This window comes from Rattus norvegicus, chromosome 3 (genome assembly GCF_021556685.1).
Source record: "Rattus norvegicus strain SHRSP/BbbUtx chromosome 3, alternate assembly SHRSP_T2T, whole genome shotgun sequence".
In the NCBI taxonomy this organism is placed as follows: Eukaryota; Metazoa; Chordata; class Mammalia; order Rodentia; family Muridae; genus Rattus; species Rattus norvegicus.
Window position 1 is genome coordinate 105146467 of NC_141536.1, and position 19506 is coordinate 105165972.

Consider the following 19506-nt stretch of genomic DNA (forward strand, 5'->3'; position numbering starts at 1 on the left):
TGCTAGCTTGGCATCTTGGATTTCAGTTTTTAAACCCTCGCTTTTTGTAGTTTTCATTTATGTGTATGAATGTTTGTTTGCCCGCACGTTTGTTTGTGCACCATGTGTGTGTGTGGTGCCCACAGAGGCCAAAGAGGGCACCAGATTCCCTAAAATTAGGGTTTCAAGTGGTTCAAACTGCCATGTGGTGCTGGGAATCAAACCTAGGTCCTTTGGAAGAGCGACTGGTGCTCTTAACCACTGAGCTATATCTCCACCCCCTTCTTGCTTATTTTAACTGAGTCTTTTGAAAAGGAGAGAAATATGCTCAGTAAATATTTCAGGAGGTTGGGGATTTAGTTCAGCGGTAGAGCGCTTGCCTAGCAAGCGCAAGGCCCTGGGTTCGGTCCCCAGCTCCGAAAAAAAAAGAAAAAAAAATTTCAGATAATGCAAAAGTTACAATTTTTAAAAAGTAGAAGATTCACTAGCCCCTTTCTCAGAATAACAGCAAGGTTAAAAGCAAGTATGGAAATAGCTGTGCTTTTCCGTGAACGTGGCATGAGATCGCTATTGTCTCGAAGCACGTGATGTCATCTCTCTCTGTTGTCAGCGCCACCCCCCCCACAGAGAAACAGATACAAATTTTAATTATTTTATTGTTACACGTTTATGCATGTGTGCATGTGCATGAATGCCAGGACCCATGTACACCTTCTCTCCCTCTACCATTGGATCCAGTGTTCTAACTCAGGCTGTCAGGTTTGTTTGTGTGTCTAGTACTTTTACCCACTGAGCCATCTCGCTGGCCTAACTCCGTCCTTCCTCAGGATCCAGGTATTTTGTTGCACGAGAAAGTGCCATCCTATATTAGTCAATCCCTTATTTGTGAACCTTTTCATAGCTTCCATTTTTTTTCTGATTATAAGCAATACTGGTATATATGGGAGGATGAGAGAGATATCAGATTCTCTGTATCTAAAGCTCTTTACATAGCCTAGGCTAGCCTCAAACTAGCAGTAAGCCTCCTTCTTAGTTTCCTCCAGTGCTGGAATTGCAGGTACGCTCCACCGTAGATTCGCTTCTGACTTAAGTTGCTTCTGTCTGCTCTCAGAGCTTACAAGGATCATTTATAACCTTTTCCTCATGATGTTATATTGAAGGACAAAAAAGAAATACAGAGTTCTCCCAATGCCTACCTAGTTCAAGGGAAAATGTTTCCTGTTGGCCGTTGAGTGACATTTGTATTTTGATTCTGATGTCCATGATGTGTGACACTGAAGTTGTCCCCGTGCGCAGCCTGAGACCTTTGCACAGGCAGTGACTGGGAGTCCTGGCTTTAGAAGATTAGCTTGGTGATGAGGTAGATAAAGATGAGCAATAAATGACACAGGCCAATGGAGAAGAATGCAGATGTTTGTCGAGCTCTCAGATGAGCAGTCCCTGACCAGGGAACTTTGTTCACTGAATTCTCATAATCCTGGGAGGCAGGTGAAATTGTTTCCATTTTATAGATGATGACACTGAGATTCAGTTGGTTAGCCAGCATGCCAGAGTCACTCAGCTAGAGGACAATGGAGTTGAGATGTGAGTCCAAGACTGAAAATTCAGAGCTCAGGGTGTTAGCCAAATTTTAAGAGTGAATGTTCAAAAATAATGTGTACCCACCTTGAACAGTTAGAATAAAAAACGTCTAGCTTTCTCCTGTCAGTACTTGTGGATCTAGGAACATGTGTTGGGCAGTGTAGGCTGGACTCCCCACAATGGGGCACCTGCTACATAGGTTTGAAGTCAGCCTTCAGCAGATTTTAGTAGAAGCCACAGAAAGAGGGCGTTTCAATGGAATTATTCGTGGGAACAGGGAAAAGACAAACAATTGGCCAAGACGGGCATTTGGGCATTTCCCAGATGGACATGAGAAAAAATGACCTGTGAAGGAGGCAGAGGCTCAAGACAGGGAGGGAGGGGCCGAGCTCAGCAAGTGCTCTCCAGGGAAACGGCAGGTGGGCATCCTCAGAGCCCAAGTCTCGGTTCCAGTCGATGCAACTGTCCTGGGAGGGGCGGTGCTGGAGCAAGGGAAAACAGAAAGATGGTACCCACAGGGCTGAGTACCCCACCCTCCATCCTCACCCTTTTTGCCCTTTAGGATAAAACCAGATGAGAACCAGCAAGAGCGCGCAGCCCAGCTGTGGCCACGCCTGCCAGGGCTGAGACCCACAGCTGCAAACCTGGGGCGGGGATGGGAAGGGGGTTAGGCTTGGCTGTGAGCCAAGAAGGACTGGCTTCTGGGGAACAACGGTAAGGTGAACCATAGTAGGCTCCCCTGAATCCCACCCCTCAGTCCTTCCTCTCCCTCCCCCTCAGCAAAGGAAAGCAGTGAGAAACGTGTTTTTTATAAATAGCTCCAGCCCCAGCTGATTTGTAAATTCAGTGGGGTTTTTTTTTTTTGTGTGTGTGTGTGTCAATGACATCACCCTCCTCCCCATGGCAACCCCCGACGATATCAAAATTGCCAGGCAACGTTGGAGCTGCTCGCGCCCTACAGGAGCAGGTCGCTGCCTGAGGATCTAATGGAGAAATCCCAAAGTGAGCTGGGGCGCACGGTGGAGGAGGGGTGCGCCGCGGCCGGGGCTGCCGGGCCCTGATCGATTGGCCAGAGGAAGGCGGGAGCGGCTGTCGCTTGCTCCGCAGCCTGGACACAACCGGGGGCTCCACGCCAGCTCCTCCTGACAGCAGCGGCGGACCACAGCAGGTGGGGGGAGGGCACAGCTCGGTTCCTGACATGCTAGGAGCAGCAAGCAGCCATCCAGGTGACTAAGCCGGCCCACTGTCACTGAGTCACCCACCCACCCTGGCTTTTCTTCCTTCCTCCTTTGCATCTGATTATTTGGGGAGCTGAAAACTTGGAGGTGTCCCTGAGGCCCGCCCCTTCTAACTCTCCCCGCCCTACCTCGGCTTGGAGGAAGATGGAACTCGCCGGGAAGCTGCCACTACCCTCTAAGGACATGGAAGGCACGGAGGGAGCCAGAGGTGCCCATGGAGAGACCTCAGCTGGCAGAATACAATAGCAGACATGGTGTTCAGGCTGCCCGTGTGTCCTCTGAAGGTTCTGGGAGAGAAGGGGAGTCTGGTCCACACCGACTGGAGTCCTTCTGGGTTGCCTTTGAGCTCACCTCTCAAGGGGATCTTTCTGTAAAACGTGTGGCTTCCAGAGTCATTGGTATTTGGAGAGCAAGGCTGGACTGGCATAGGCAGGCCTGTGCAGGTAGGTGGCTCTGTATTGGGTGTGGACCCACGTGTGTGAGAGGGTGAGGGTGTGTCACAGTGTGTGTGTGCGCCCAGCCAGATCTAAGGACAGCCGCTGGTCAGCAGAGAGCTGGGATGGGGAGCTTACAGCAGTTGATTCTGATTGATGCTGGGCCAGCCTAGTCTTGAATGCATGCTGGGGAGAAGAGACATGAAACGCATAGCCTGAGTAGACTGAAGAACAGTTGCCTGCTCAGGCAGGCCCAAGCCCTTCCTGGGTCCACAGGACAGAGACATGGCCAGATGCCAAGGTAGGAAGTGGTCCTGAGGCCTGGCCAAGTGTTAAGAGCTAAACTCATAAGGCGTGGGACTTCAGGTCCATTGCTTGTCTTCCTGACAGCCCTGAGTGCCCAGGGAACACTCAGGGGGATCTTATCACCCCCCACCCCCTTCCAGGCTGAGCTGTTAAGCTCCTTCCTATGTGTGACACATTCAATGAACAGGCTACAGGCTGAGGCTCAGCTGGGGGCCACCCCGGAAACCCCCTTTCAGTCATGCCCATTGTGTGTCAGGCAGAGGGGTGTGTGCCCCCTACCTCCCCCACACAACTGTTAGGTTCCTAACTGGCAGGCTGTTAGGCACACCGGTGAGTAAGCTGCCGCAGGCAGGGAGGTTGTGCCCACAGAGGCAAGATGATACCAATCAGGGACCTTCTGGAGAAAAGCGACTGAAAGAGAAAATCACTGGGGTTTTTCTTTTTCTTTCTCTCTCTCTCTCTCTCTCTCTCTCTCTCTCTCTCTCTCTCTCTCTCTCTCTTTTTGCCTAAAGGTAGCAGCAAGCTCTGGGCTCCAGACAAGCACCAACCTGCAGAGGGAGAGGGTGAGGTCCCACTGCCCAGAAGGAGTGCCAAGGTAAGGTCTCCACTGTGGCAGCAGGCTCTGGATTCTTAAGCGGGGACAGGGTGTCCATATATTGAGGCCACTCCTCACCTAAGCCATAGAAGCTAACTCCATGTTCACAAAAAAAGCTGTGAGCGCTTGGACTAAAGAGGCTGCCTGACTGTTGGCCACCCCCTCTTCAGGTAGATTTTGAAACAGCTCAGTGGAAACCAGTTTCTGGCTCTGGGCTTGTTTCTACAGTCCCTGTGTTTGCTTCCTGCTCCTGCCAGACCCAGCTAGGGCCACCAGGACGCCTTCCAAGAAGCCCTTCTCACCTGCCCCTCATGTAGTCATTCCACAAATATTTATGGTGCGTCCTCTGCCTACTGGGTTCCTGTTTCCTACCTGTGCCCTTTCCCTGAACTTAACCTGGCAGACTCTGACTCTGAAAGTCAGCATGAAGACAGGGCCAGGGGCCTGCCTGGGGAGCAAGCTAGTGCTACCTTTAGTCTTGCTTGGGCTCCCCACTTATGCTCAGGGCTCTGAGCTGGTGGCTTCATCAGGCCCCAGGAACTCAAGTTCATGCTCCAGGGAACAAGGTTAACGCAGTGCAGCCTCTGGTGTAGAACGCCAAGGTCAGAGAATTTTGCATTTCTTAGGTGGGGGTGGCAGGGGTGTGTTTCCCTAAATTGATTCTGATAAACTGAGTTCCCAGAGTGGGCTTGGGAGCTCACCTAGTTAAGATCAGGGATTGGCCTTTGGGTTATGAAGGGTCCCCCTCTGTGAGCATTTTTACCCACATTTTTTTTTCCTGGTGATCAGCCTAGGAATGCTAATGGCAGGTACCAGGGGACTTGGCCCCAAGAATAAACTCTTCTAAAAGAATTTGACTTGGGTGGAAACTCTGAGCCCCTGCAGGGCATATAGGAACTGCATAACCTTTCTGATGACCCCTCCCCCACCCACATATACTGAGTGCATTTGAGATTTGCCAGGCACAGGTAAGGTGCAGGCCAGTGGGGCTCCAGCCTACTCTATGTAGTTTTCCTCAGGATGACCAGCACAGTTCCCTGTCCTGGTCCTGGGAGAGAGAACACAAAGGATCACAGTCAGGAGGAGACTCTAGTATTTTCTATACCTGGCTCCAGGATGAGGAAAATGACTAGGCTGTGGAAGGGCTTCTTGCTTCCTCTCAGAAGGTGATTCTTAACCTTGGGAGCCTCCAGGTCTGCAAAACTGAGCAGAAGCCAGAGCCCAGCTGCGAGCAGGATGGCAGATGCTCAGAATGTGCAAGCAAACAGTAGTCCCTCAGGGAGGCAGCTGGCATGGCCAGGAGGAAGCCAAGGGTAGAAGCCAGGCCACCGGGAGATGGAAAGTCTGTTGCGGTCTTAAGAGGGTTCAGTGAAGCCTTTAGGCTGGTTTCTGACCATATCTGTCTCTGTGGGAGATTCTGAGTACAGAGGACTGGCAGAGCCAGTCAAGGAATAGGCTGAAATACTAGAAGATGGTATTATTCCTTACCCACAAGGCCCAGAGGTTTCCCCCAGTGCAGTATATCTCCCTTGCAGAAGGCAGAAGGAGCTTCTGAGAGACCTGTGGCTGGAAGCAGAGAGCCTTTCCTGGTGGCTGCCATCCAGATGTCAGTGGGGACACCCAGCAGTAGAGCAGGTGGTCAGACCTGGACAGCACTGGGCCCTGCAAACCTTACTGTCAGGCATCTAGATAGTTTATAGCCAACCTTGGTAGGGAGGCAGCTTGAGAAAAGAGCTCATTTCTGTGAGTCTCCTGGTACAAGTGGGCTAGCTAGGAAAATGGGGCACAGCATAGGAAATGGGAACTTCTTAGCCGAGGTTGGCCCTCCTGTGTGTGTGTGTGTGAGCTATATGCATGACCTGGAAAACTGCCAGCCCCTGAACCCCACATATACTCTATCTCCATCATAACTTAAACTCTGACTCCAGGAAGGAATAAGCCGAGAATGGGACCAGTGAGAAGGAGGAGGCTTGTCTCTTCTGGTGTCTCAGTCTGTGTATGCTACTACAACATAGTACGTGCTGTTGTTTTAAACACAAAATCCCAGCCATTCGGTCTACCAAATGAAGACACTGAAGTGAAAGCCTGCTAGCTCGGAGAGCCAGAGAAGCACCTCACTGTCTTTACTCTACTGATATCCTAGAGGGAAAAGCTCCTTCTCCTTCTCCACTCTGTCTTAAATACCTTCCGACTCAAAGACCCTCCTTTCTGTTTACTTACGCCATCCCCCGTCAGCTGGTTCTCTGTCAGCTGGTCACTGGCTCTGCCTCTTGACTTGGGGTTGACTTACTTAGCTCTTGGATTAAAGGTGTGTGCTAGGGCTGAGCTATAACGCAAGTTTTTTCTGGTCCATGATCTTGGGGTTCACGATGTGATCAAATATCCTGCAATAATGTACTGCTACCTAATTTACACCCCAAGGAGCTTTATTTGTACCTCAGTTTCAGAAGCCAGGGAGTCCAAGGCCAAAAGGCTCACATTTAGTAAAGCCTCTGTGCTGACTGAGATGTTACAAGGCAGAAAGGCAAAAGAGCTGCACCCACTCTGATCTACGCTGTGTAAGGACAGCAATCCACTCATGAGGGTGACACCCTGGTGACCCAAATACCTCTCAGCCCTGTTGCACTGGGGGTTAAGTTGCCAGCAGACCGTGTTACCTGGCAGGTCGTGAGATCCAGACAGTGCTTGTTCTTGCTTGCTGGCTGGTAGCTAGTGATCGCCTGGTTACTAAGTACCAAATCCAGATGGCTGGAAGAGGGGGTGGGAAAGATAAACGGGACAGATCTCTGCGCCTCGGGAAGTCTGCACAGAGTAAAGGGATGGAGAGAGAGGCTGAGCTTGGGGTCAAGGCTGAGCCACGGGGCCAGGTTATAACTGGATGGCTTCTCCTTATGCCTTTGATCCGTCTCATTTCTGAAGTTGTCACCCATGATTCATCCAGTCCAAATAATTTATGAATTCAAGCAAGCCCTAAATTAGAACTTCATAGAAAGGTACCCCACCCCCACAAAGTCCCCATGTTATGAGGGAACTCTATGTGGAAGCAGCTCCTATCTCTAGGTCCAGGCAAAGCATGCTCAGGAATAAGTCCCAGACCTGGGACATGTCACCGACCGACAGAGGCAGGAGTGTGTGTCAGGCCTGCGTTGATGCTTCTGATGATGTCTCTCCACCTCAGTTTCCTCTCCCAACCCACAAGGGTAATTAGTACCTGTGAGCTAGGGCTTTTGAGGGGGTGGCTAGGATGCTTTGGAAACTGCTGAGACCATCAGAGGAGAAAGGTGCTGGAAAGAAGGTGCCCATCTTATTTAGGGGACGCAGGAAAGGTTCGCTGGGTGACTGTGGAAGACCCTCTCCTGAGAGAAGTGAAGATATAACGTTGACAGCTCCACCCCCAAGAAAGCCAGGGAGAACAGCGACATCAGATCCGTTTGCCCCATCGAGCAAATTGTGTGCCCAGGTTCTTTAAAGATCCCCAGGCCATGGAAAACAGTTCCTTCTGAGGTCCAGCATTCAGGGTCCTGAGGGATCTGGAGTACGCTGTACCCATGCAAGGGATGGGGAGGTGAAGTGTTGCTTGGTACCACTCCTCTGAGGGCCTGACACCTTTCTCACAGTGGAGGCTGCAGTTCCTGACGAGCCATGATCTCACTATGCCCATCTGACGTACAAAGGCTGCATGTAGTTGGGGATTTAGCTCAGTGGTAGCATGCTTACCTAGCAAGCGCAAGGTCCTGGGTTCAGTCCCCAGCTCCGGAAAAAAAAAAAAAAAAAGAAAAAGAAAAGAAAAGAAAAGGCTGCATGTAGAGAGGACCACTGATGAAATCCCAGACACTTTTAAAACTTTTCCTACCAAGTGGTTTTCTGTCCTAGTAATTTAGAAAAGTTAACCACCACCACCACCACCACCACCACCACCACCACCAACACCACTACCACCACCACCACCACCACCACCATCACCACCACCACCACCACCACCATCACCACCACCACCACCACCACCACCACCACCACCATCACCACCACCAACACCACTACCACCACTACCACCACCATCACCACCACCAACACCACCACTACCACCATCACTGCCGCCACTGCCCTCTCTGATTTCACCTAGAATCAAGGCAAACCCAGAACAAGACAAGTTCCCTGGGAGAAATTTTCTTTCCGGACAAGAGGTCACAGGACCTGAACCCCAGCAAAGCAACACTCACATTGGTCAGTAATGTGTATAAAAGCTCAGTATGGTGTTACAGTGCAGAGGCCCAAGCATTGACAGAGGGACACTGAGGACCGTTTTTGGACAATTGGGACTTCTCTGGGGCACTCATTCTGCTCATGATTTGGGCAGCACTGTACTGAGGATGCTCTGATTGGGTCAGCATTTTTGTCTGGATTCTAGGGCCCTAGGCCTTTGGCTAAGGAGGGAGCATCATGGCTGAGTCCTTCCTTCTCACTTCAGGATACCCAAAGCTTGGAAAGGCTTCCCTGAGTGCTCAGAAAAGTATGGGCAGAAACCTCAAGTTAGCTGTGTTCTGGCCTCTGATCTCAGTGCAGCAGGGACCCAGGCTACTTTCCCCCAGGGCAAATAGCAACAAACCAGTCACCTTGCTCAAGGCTGCCTACATGGCACCCGGACTCCCAGAAGCTCAGGCATCAGCAGAGTTACAACTGGGAGTACTGGTTCTGTAGTTTGGTTTTCTGGCCTGGAGCTTCTCCAGCTTCGTTTCTTTTTTCCAGCTTCAAAGGCATCATGTGGAATTGGACAAGAAGGAACTGAGCGGGGAGGAGCTAGGGGACCATTCAGCCAAAGTACAAGTGGGCTATCCAGAAGGGAGCTGGCCCTCTTAGATGTTGCAGCACCTTCAAGACAGAGGAGGGGTTTTCTGACCATGTTTAATCCAACTCTCATTAACGTATAGAGGAAAACCAGCCCAGAGAGAAAATGGGGGGTCCTGAGGTCACTCCGCTAAGTAGAAGCCCTGCCTCCCTTGACCAACAGTAGGCGAGTATAGCTGGTAGCTTGATGGTTTTGAGAGAGGTGGCTTGGCCTGACAGTGGGAGGCTGGACAGGTTCCTCTGCCACCTGTGCATGTTGTAACAGGGCCTGCGCTGGCCATCTCACCCTGCATTCTGCTCAGCACAAGGCTTCAGTCTGGCCTGTGTTTATTAACCAAGTATTCCCCAAGGACAGATATCATTCCTGGGCACTGCACTAGGCCACTGGCCAATAAACAGAGCTAACTAATCTGTAAATGGACTGACTCAAGTTCTGTTGTGTCCCAGGAAGTATCGCAGGCTGTGATGAAAGCCTTAGGCCAAGAAGCAGACAATGATAAGATATCTGGAAATGAGAGAATCTGGGCAGAAGGGAGGGGAGAGAAGGCATGTGTGGAGGCAGATCTCCGGCTATCTCTCCCCCAGTATATATTCTCCTCTCTCTTTCTCATCGTGTGTCTATCTGCCCGTCTATCCGTCCATCTGTGTGTTACATGGTGATTTGCTCAGGCCAGAGGCTGACATCATTGTCTTCCTCAATTACTTCTCTACCCTACTTTTTTTTTTTTTTTTTGAGAGAGAGAGAGAGAGAGAGAGAGAGAGAGAGAGAGAGAGAGAGAGAGAGAGAGAGATTAAATTTTCTGTGTGAGTGTCTGTGGATGTAGATGCCATCTATGGATGTGGGTGCCAATGTGTGTGTACAGTCCAGAAGAGGATGGTAGGTTCTCTGGAACTGTCCTTATAGGCAGTTGTGGGCCACCTGATATGGGTGCTGGGAACTGAACTTTGTGTCCTCTGGAAATGCCAAAAGAAGTCAAGTGTTGAGTCATCTCTCTAGCACCCCTTTCGAGATAGGGCATCTTACTGAACCTGGGGCCTGTTATGTCAGCTAGACAGCCTGGCCAGTGAGCCCTGGAGGGTCTGTCTCCTGCTTGCCCCAAGAGCTGGGGATACACTCCGTGCTGCACCATAGCTGGTCTTTTATGTGGGTCTTGGCAGGGGAGAGTGTTTGAATCCAGGCTCTCATGCTTGCACAGCAATTCCTTGGCCCACTGAGTCATCTTTTTATCCCAGAAGAAGGAATGTAAGTGTGCAGCCCTCACCATCAGAGGTCAGTTCCCAGGAAGGAGAGCATGGTCCCATGTCAGCAGATCTAAGACAGGCAAGAGGATTTTAGGGTAGAACTTGCTGGGAGAGGGTGTGCCCAATGTCCAGAAGAGAGGGGTGGTAGAAGTGTTAGCCCTTGGGAAGAATGGAGCCAGATTCACAGCAGATGGGGCAGGATAAGTAGATACTCGGGACTCTATAAAGCATGAAAGAACAATACGGGGGACCCCTCCCCACCATCCACCAGCCAAGCAGGGGCGCAGGTGTCGCTGTGGCAAGGGTGTGGGTATGGCAATGGTGTGACCAGGACCCACCCTGTCAGTGTTCATAGGAATGGTCCAGTAAGCAAACAGGAGCTTTGACCAGAAAAGGAAATACCCAGGGAGAACAGACAGTTCAGTCAAGCACAGACCAGCCAAGTGGCAGTTAAATAAGCCATGCCTTCAGATATCAACCTAAAGGTCAGAGATTCCCAGTCACCGCACAGCCCAGACCCTATGATGTCCATCCAACTACACTTAAGTATTTTCAAAGAATTGGGGGTGGTACTTGGGGAGGGTAACATCATACACCCTCCGAAACTTTGGTCCTTATCTGTCCAGGCACAGGAGTTTCCCCAACCCCCATACCATCACCATCTGTGGCTCCCTGAAAATCAGACCCAAGGGCTACAGGCATAGCCCTTCCCCAGCCTCAGACCTGAGCTAGCAATGGCAGGTCCAACAGAGAGAAAGAATAATGAAGGGGTTCTATTCAAGGGGCCTTCCAGCGGTTAGTTAAGCCTGTAGCAATGGCAGCTAGTGAGCTGAAGCGACAGCAAGCAGCACTTGAAAGAAATTTTGGAGGAAACTTTGGAGGCCATTAATAGTAGTGCCTGCAAAGCAACTGTAGCAAGAAGATATTAAATGAATTCATCATGGCTCTAAAGCAAGTGTCCTTGCTGTAGAGATAGCTTTGCTCCCCAGGCCTTCCTGGGATGGCTTAGCTCATAGTCCACACACCCGGGTAGGGTGCCATGGTCTGCAGAGAGGCCAGTGTTCCTGAATGGCTTCTCTCAGGTTACTAGGTCCCTTGGGAAGGTCTGGCTAGTTGAACTGAACTCTCACTGCCAGTTCTTGTTTGGAGAACATTCTAGAAAAGGCCAGAATTTGGGAAAAAGGAGGGAGAGAGAGGGGGGAAGACAGAGGGGGGAGAGCGAGAGAGAGAGAGAGAGAGAGAGGGAGAGAGAGAGAGAGAGAGAGAGAGAGAGAGAGAGAGAGAGAGAGAGAAAGTGTGTTATGGGTAAGCCCAGTATGCCTGAGTTCTTGTCCCATCAGCAAATGGATGAATGGTCCCATCAAGTGGGCACCCTTAGACTTTTCCCAACAATAACTGGATGCTAGGCAGAGCTAATTTTCCCCCCCCTGGGCCATAGAGTAGATGGACCTACTCTATGGATTGGTTGAGTAGTTGGCCGTCTATCTTCTGGAAGAATCCTGGGATTCTGCTCTGTGTCAAACCTCAATGGGCTTGACTGATCTTTATGGAAGGTGTATTTTGGATACACTGTGTGTGTGTGTGTGTGTGTGTGTGTGTGGTGTGTGAGTGTCTGTGTGTGTGTATGTGTGGTGTGTGAGTGTCTGTGTGTGTGTATGTGTGGTGTGTAAATGTCTATGTGTGTGTGTATGTGTGGTTTGTGAGTGTCTGTGTGTGTGTATGTGTGGTATGTGAATGTCTGTGTGTGTGTATGTGTGGTGTGTGAATGTGTGTGTGTGTATGTATGTGTGGTGTGTGTCTGTGTGTGTGTATGTGTGGGGTGTGAATGTCTGTGTGTGTATGTGTGGAGTGTGAATGTCTGTGTGTGTGTATGTGTGGTGTGTGAATGTCTGTGTGTGTGTGTGTATGTGTAGTGTGTGAATGTCTGTGTGTGTGTATGTGTGGTTTGTGAGTGTCTGTGTGTGTGTATGTGTGGTGTGTGACTGTGTGTGTATGTGTATGTGTGGTGTGTGACTGTGTGTGTGTGTGTGTGTGTGTGTGTGGTCTTCCTGATCTTTCATCAGGTGTGTTCACTCGGTTTGGAGGTACTGGTCCTAAGGACCCCTGCACCCCAATGCTTAGACCTCATCATTTCATTATTCTCTCAAGGGAAGGGAGCAAAGTTCTCTCACTATCCACATCAAGAAACCGAAGCTGAGGTCATGGCGAACACCCAGACAGGGCAAGGAGCTCTGGTTCTGCAGGAATTGGTGGTTTCTAGAGCTAGACTCTTCCTTCTCCTACAGGAGGACCCAAAGGTCTGACAAAGTTAGCTCTCCCCACGAATGCTGCCAGACCCTTAGAGCTAAGCACTGTGCTCTCGTCCCACCAGCAAATGCATGGATGGGTTGCACAGGAAGGGCAATAGTTAGAACCAATCCCAGAGCAGAAAGAGATAAGTGTGGAACATTCTAGAAGAGAGGACTGAGAGTTCCCTTTAGAGCCCAGTCTCCATAGGACCCCTTCTCCCCCCTACAATGTGCAGTGTCAATGCCTGCCTCCCCAGTAGTCTCTGAATGTGGGACTCATCAAGTCCATTGTGGTCTGCGATGGACAGATAGCGTGAAGCAGGGTCTGCAGGCACGTTGTTGACTCATGAGTAGTGAAACCTAGGACTTGGTTCCTTGCAGTGGTTCAGTGACCACCTATGCTTTGCACATATGGAGGCTCCCTTGTCCTCTTCAGATTCTGGTTAGACATATCCACTGTACAGGACTCACCCTTCCTGAGTAGTGGTGTAAGGTTCCCTCTTCCCACCGCCACCTTTTCAGACTGTCCTTGTCTCAGGGACTTCTGAGCACCTTCACCTGTGTCATATACATGTGGCTTCTTCACTCAGCAGCCGGCTTACAACACTGGGTGCTGTGCAGAATCCACTGACCACACACCTTCTATACAAGGCTCTTCCTCCTGACTCTGAGAGCTCAGAAGTCCAAGGTTAAGATGCTGGAAGGTTTGATGTTCAGTAAGACCCATTTTCTGGTTTATTAGTGGTTGTCTTTTCATAATGACATCAGGGGGCTAGAGATAGGCCTACTCTGGGGCCTCTTGTGTAGGGCACTGACTCTAACTCATGCCATGTTATAGGGTTTTAGGGTAGAAGCCTGTGCTCTGCAGCCCCAGCAAGCCAGGTGCAGCCACCTCACTGATACAGTGCCAATTAAAGAAGAGAGCAGTGGGGAGTGGGAGTAGGGGGAAAAAGATGTATACAATAAGGCCACACCGGGAAGAGGAACGGATGAGGGATCCAGTGACCCCCTAAGTCCATCTTCAGGAGTGCCGAGGGGTTTGGTTTTGAATAGAGAGCAGTAAGAGTGTGTAACTAAGTAACCGGTCCTTATTGTCAGTGTGCGGTTCTGCACTTTAGAAGCCCATTTCTGTCTCAGCAACATCCTGCTAGGTGGGTGGATGGGCTGTCAGATCTGTACGAAGTCCCTCCCTGGGAGGCAAGCTCTGGCTGGCACCAGGGCTTCCGCTTAGCCTTTTCCTTAGAAAGGAATTCAAGCAGAAAATCATAATTCCTTGTGATCTACTACCTCATAGACTGATAGCTGGAAGGGAGGGCAGAGGCGTTGCTCTTTAGAATGTTTCCCTCCGAGCCAGGAGTTACTTGGTGGTGTTTGTTTGTTTGGTTGGTTTGGTTTGGTTTTGGAGACAGTTTCTCTTTGTAGTCCTGGCTGTCTTAGAACTTGCTATGCAGACCAGGCTGGCCTCCACCTCACAGAGATCCACCTGCCTACGCCTCCCAGGGCTGACTGGGGTTAACCACTAGGCTAGTTACAGGGCCTTTAGGTGTAAGACCCTGCCTTTTAGTAACCTTCTCACGCTGGTGATTTGATCGAAACATTTGAATAGGTTAAGTGTGGGGGTGGGGTGGGGAGGACCCATACATTTGCTTTACGAAGGGATTATGAGTCCTTTCTTAGCCATGGTGTGCCTCAGTTTCATCACCTGTAAAGTAATAATAGTAATATTGTATTTCCAGGGTTATCGTGCAGACTAAATAAGACAGTGTATGCTAAGAGCTACACTCAGGGCGCCGCCCAGGAAGCCTTCAATAATTGGCAGGTCTGATTACTACTGTTAGGGAGCAGAGGCATCCAGAGATAGGAAACTCGTAGAGAGCTTGTTAGCAAGCTCCAGTCCCTAGGAAGTGTTTCAAGTCCTGAGCAGAAAGGATTATGCCGGGAAGGATAATGTGTTTGTATTTCTAAACCACAAGTTGATCCATATCTTTCCTCTTTGGCCCTAACCTGGGCTCACAGCCCTAGCTGTGCCTGGTCAGATGTTACAACAGGCCTGACAGCCACTGACTGAGAGAGAACTGGGAAGTGCTCACCCCACCCCATGTGCCACCCTGAGGCACTTGAAGATTGTGCTGGCTGGCTGACTGGCCAATATTCCAAGAGCCCTTTTTCCTGGTGTTACCAGTGCTTTCTCCAAAGCTCCTGCCTGTTGCGTGGACAATAACACATGAACTCCCTCAGCAGCAGACCCATGCCAGAGACCATGTCTCCTCAGAGGAGTGTATGCCTGGTACCCCACATCCTTGGCACCACAATGGGGAAAAGAGGCCTAGAGTGAGCTTCCTGTACACAGGAGGCAACACTTTTCATCTGTTGCTAGGAGTTTCCACACTGTGGTCCTGCTTTCTCCTCTGAGGCAGGGTTGAGCTGGGCATGGAGCAGAGGAGCAGAGAAAGAGACACAGGGGAATCAGCCCCTCAATCCACCCTGCAAATTCTAGTCATCCCAACTGGGCATCATCCAACCTAGTGCGGCTGAACTTGTGTAGAGGCAGTGGGAAGTGTAAAAATGCGGCTTGATATGTGTTAGACCATTTGACTGAGATGCCCCCCCAGTATGGTCCTGTACGGAGCATGGGGACTTTTCTTACTGATAGCAGGTTTGGTTAACTTCATCCATCTTGCTTGGGAGCCCCTGCCTTTCTTGAGGCCCCAGTCCCTAGTTCAACATCTAAGGGTGGAGGGGGAACCTAGGGCTTTCTAAACTTACTCCCTGAAAGGAAAGGAGGAGACTTGGCTGATATCTACCCTGGGATATGTAATTCTTTTTTTTTTTTTTTTCTTTTTTTTTTTCCGGAGCTGGGGACCGAACCCAGGGCCTTGCACTTGCGAGGCAAGCGCTCTACCACTGAGCTAAATCCCCAACCCCTGGGGTATGTAATTCTTGATTCAAATTAGATGCCAATTGATTTCTGATAATATTCTAGTATTCCTATTTTATTGTAGTTCAGCAATTCAAAATTAATGCTTAGAGCCATGGTCTTGGCATATAAAGGGATTTTATTAAAAGATAGTAATTCGCATGTACACTTGTGGATCAGTAAAAAGCAATTTAGGGTGTTGGTTCTAGATTCATTCAACGCTGTGTTTCTTTCCAGCCTTCGCTTGTAGTTCATTTCAAACACACAACAACCAATCTCGTTCTTCCCTCCACGCTGCACAACCTTCTTGCTACAGCCAGCATCAGACAAGTACCTTGGCCCCAGAGATCTGTGGGGAAGCCATTTGTATCACTGCAAGGGGCTCTGGCAGCTTCCCGGCCGGCCACAGATGTTAGGGTTCGCTTACAAGGTCCAAAGGAAAGCGAATCCACTTAGGAAAGATGTGGCAAAGTAGGGAGCAAAGAGCCACAAACCGCACATGTATGGGTACCAGATATGGTAGACAAGAGTGGGTGACTAGAACCTGTGATCAGCCTCGGAAGCTTCTATCCCACCCTTCAGTGCACTGCACCTGAGTCTGGCCTTCTCCAGTACAGCAGGGGGCATGGGAGTCTGAGGGGCAACCAGACAGGGCACAGGCCTTTGTGGGTCTGGCAAGTTCCCATGGATCCCCTTCATGCTGGTTAGTGGAAGCCATATCATAAACTCTAGGTAAGCTACCCAGCCCACAATGCGGATGACTTAATCAGAAATATCACCCATGAGGCTAAAGAGTAAACATCAGCAGCAGGCGAGCATGATGTCCCTTAAAAGCCGAAGTTTGAGATACCAGCAATGGTGGCAAAAGAAGGAGTCCTGTTCCGTGTCCATCCCTGTGTCCACAGGGATGTCTGTGACACGTAGCCCCCCATAGGAAGCAGTCCCTTGGGTGCCAAATGTCACATATTTCTAAGCCAGAATTCCTTTAGCACTTAGCAAGTACGGTTCTGTCCGGGAGCCCAAGGGAAGGACAGCGAAGGTCTTTTCCATTCCTTGTTTGGGGAGGAGGCACAGGTGGCAGGTGGCAGGTGGCCACTGCTCCTCCAAGTCAGGTAGAGGCTCCTGTAGGAACTTATCACTCTGTTTCCGCGTGCCAGGCTGCTGGAACCGAGCTCTCCCCAAAGTCCCTTTCTTGTAATCTTAAAGCCACATAAAGTTCTCAGGACTAAGCCAGGATGACAAAGAAAGCGGGATCCCTTTATATCCTGCTCTCCTGCCTGCATAAAGAGGCCACCCCAGGACAGTCGCAGAGCTGGGGAACTTGTCCAGACTCGGCAAGCAAGCCAAGATGCGGGATTTCAGGGCTCCGGATCCGGCCCTGAGAGATGTGCGAGTGGGCACATCTTGGAGAGTGGGCCCGGGGCTCCAAAACAAGCATTTGCGAGCAATTTAACGAGCCGATTGCACAACAGCCGATTAGTAGATAATCCAAGTCCTGGCTTGGCGCCGTGGGGGAGGTCGCCGCTGGTAAGCGGTGGTCGGCGGGATTGGGGCTGAGCTAATGGAGAGAAGGCGGTGGGCATGCAGCCTCCCCTTAGGTTGATTCGGGAGCGCCCCTCGCGATCTCTCCGGAGCTCCCGCGCTCTCGGCGTCCCACCTGAAGCCACACCCTGCAGTCCAACTCCGCGCCAGGTGAAGCGGGCGTCGCACCGACGTGCTGCCGCCCCTCCTTGCCGTGCCCGCGCCGAGGTCCCTCCCGCGGAGGGCGGGCCCGGCTCCCGCGGCCTCTCGGGGCTCTCCGCGGCTTCCCGCTTGGCAGGTGGGTGCCCGGGGCCCCGGGCGGACCGGGGATTCCGGGACCCGAGCGGGGATTACGACTCCCTAGGGGACCGGCTGGTCGCGCGCACGAGGCCCCTGCCCCGGGTTCTCAATCCCCGAAGTTCGGGGATGGCACACGGCAGGTCCTAGGGGCCTTTGGGCTCCGGCACACGGGCTCGGCGACACACCTCGGCGTGAGCGCCGCACGGGACCGAGCGCGCGGGGACAAGGGCGACCTCCGAAGCGGCGCTGCGCCCCCTCCCCCACCCTCTTCAGCTCCACTCTCTGCGGCTCAGCAGGCACCCGAGTTCGCTCAGTCGCTAGGCGGGCGGGGTGCGGTTCCCAACGTCCTGGACTCCAGCCAGTCGCAGAATCCGCGGGGACACTTAATTACATTGATCACAGTGTGTTTCTCCCTAGGTCGGCAGAGGACTGGCCCTGTAAGGTCCTGGGATCTTCCCTCACCTCCATGCTCTAGAGAGCTGACCGCAGAAGGGAGAAAGGAGAGACGAGAAGGCCACAGAAGGTGAGTGAGGGGCCTCCTGCCCCAGACCTTCCTAGGGGTAAGGTGGGAGGGGTATGGGAGGGCAGGGGGCTGATTGCTCCAGGTACTGTTAGACAGTGGCTGTGGCCCGGTGGAGGTGCGATTTCTCAATCCATAGCGTGTGTCAGATAAGTCATTTGCAACCTCTTCCAGCACATGGTAGGCCAGCAGGGAGTCAAATGGCCCGCCCAGTCTTGGGCCCAGTCTCTGATGTCATGAGGTTTGATAACCCGCTGAACAAGACAGTGTCCTACAGCTCAGGTTCACGGAATGCATGCACGAGGCTTGTGCTAATCGGTGCAGGAAGCCCTGCTAACAGGCTCCAGCTCATTCCACACCCTGAGAGTAGCTCTCCATGTGGGGTCTGCTGTGGAATCACCAGGGGCTAAGGCACCAGAGTTCCTGGGATGTGAGTTGTAGTCTGCATTTTTGCCATATTCTAATGCTTTTAAAGTTCTTTTGGCTCTTTCCTGTGTGAAGGTGGGGAGTGGTCCCCGTTCCAGGTCGGATTATTTTGCACGGCTCGGCGTATATTGAACTGGGCTGGGCTGGGAAGGCATTGGGAACCAAATGGCAGTGGGTTCAGACCCCCACTTTGCTGATGATTAATTAAGCAGTTGTTTTTCCTCCTAAAAGTTTCAATGTCTGTAAAGTGGGGTTCAGCGTCAAGTGTCAAGGATAGAGCTGTCCGCATCGGACAGCTCAGGTGTGAAACTGGAATGGTTAATGTTCAACAGCCCAAGAAGGTACCTCACCAGCCTTCAGCTAGAAGGGTTTATGCTACCTTGAGCTGGGGACTTTTGAGTTTTGAGAACAATGTGGTCCACTCAGTAAGATATTTTGGAGGGCATTAACCCAAGGCAGAGAGAGAGAGAGAGAGAGAGAGAGAGAGAGAGAGAGAGAGAGAGAGAGAGAGAGAGAGAGAGAGAGAGACTAAGGAAGGATAATAATAGGAGGCCCTAACTCACCACCTCTAACACGAGGGAGGGAAGGGACCATATCTAGAAGAAGACTGAGCTTCACAGACAAGAACAGCAGCATCTGTGTGTTCACATTCGTTCTCGAATGTTCATGGCCTGACCTGAGCATAGTGTTACCTGGGGTACTTTTGGGACACCAGGAGCCTTTGGCTTATGGTTTCTCTGTCCGTCTCAACTCTTAAGTAGATGCATGACAGGGCAGGCTGTTTGACATCTCTCGTACTTCTCCTGGTGGAGTGGCTTGGAGTCAGAGAGACTTTGTATCCCACATCTCCACAAGGAGAACGGCTTTTTTCAGAACCTTGGTTTCTCCATCTGTAACACAGAGCCCAGGATAGCTTTACAAACCACAAATACGAGAATCAAAACCATCCAGGATGGCTTCATAACTAGGGAGCAGAGGCAGGAAGAGCTCTGTGAGTTCAAGGCCAGCCTGGTCCACATAGTGAGCCCCAGAACAGTCAAGACTATGTAGGGAGACTCTGACAAAGCAGGCTTCACCTACCTCCCTGAGCACAAAGCAGGGAGGTCGACAAAACAGATCTGGAAAGCAAGGGCTACAGAAATATAAAACAGTCTTGTGGTTGGGGAATCACTGCTGAAGTTCTTCTGGAAAGGTACCGAAGACCAGGGCTTCTACAGGAAAGTCACTGAGATCTGATAGTAAGAAGGGCCGTGGCCTGGAGCACCCTGAAGGAACGTCCTCCTTCATCCTTCTTAGAGCCACTGTCCAACTTAG

At 51.1% G+C, this 19506-nt stretch overlaps 1 protein-coding gene and 1 long non-coding RNA gene across 7 annotated transcripts in view; one reads left to right on the forward strand and one right to left on the reverse strand.

The window, feature by feature from the left end:
* Positions 1-617: 617 nt before the first annotated feature.
* On the reverse strand, positions 618-3220 carry LOC147995645 (uncharacterized). Of its 2 annotated transcripts, none has more exons than XR_015684548.1 (4): positions 2927-3220; positions 1906-2042; positions 1645-1748; positions 618-1540 (listed from the first exon to the last, which is right to left on the reverse strand). It is a non-coding gene; the product is annotated as an uncharacterized LOC147995645 (long non-coding RNA). The 2 variants fall into 2 exon arrangements; XR_015684547.1 differs by having other exon boundaries at positions 1645-1751.
* The window catches only part of Pak6 (p21 (RAC1) activated kinase 6), a 35251-nt gene continuing 18544 nt past the window's right edge, over positions 2800-19506 (forward strand). For 2 of the 5 annotated variants that reach the window (XR_015682749.1, XM_087650914.1), the window contains exons 1-3: positions 2930-3245; positions 4055-4133; positions 17664-17769. The gene's annotated coding sequence lies outside the window, so the exon portion shown is untranslated. 5 annotated transcript variants of the gene reach the window in all.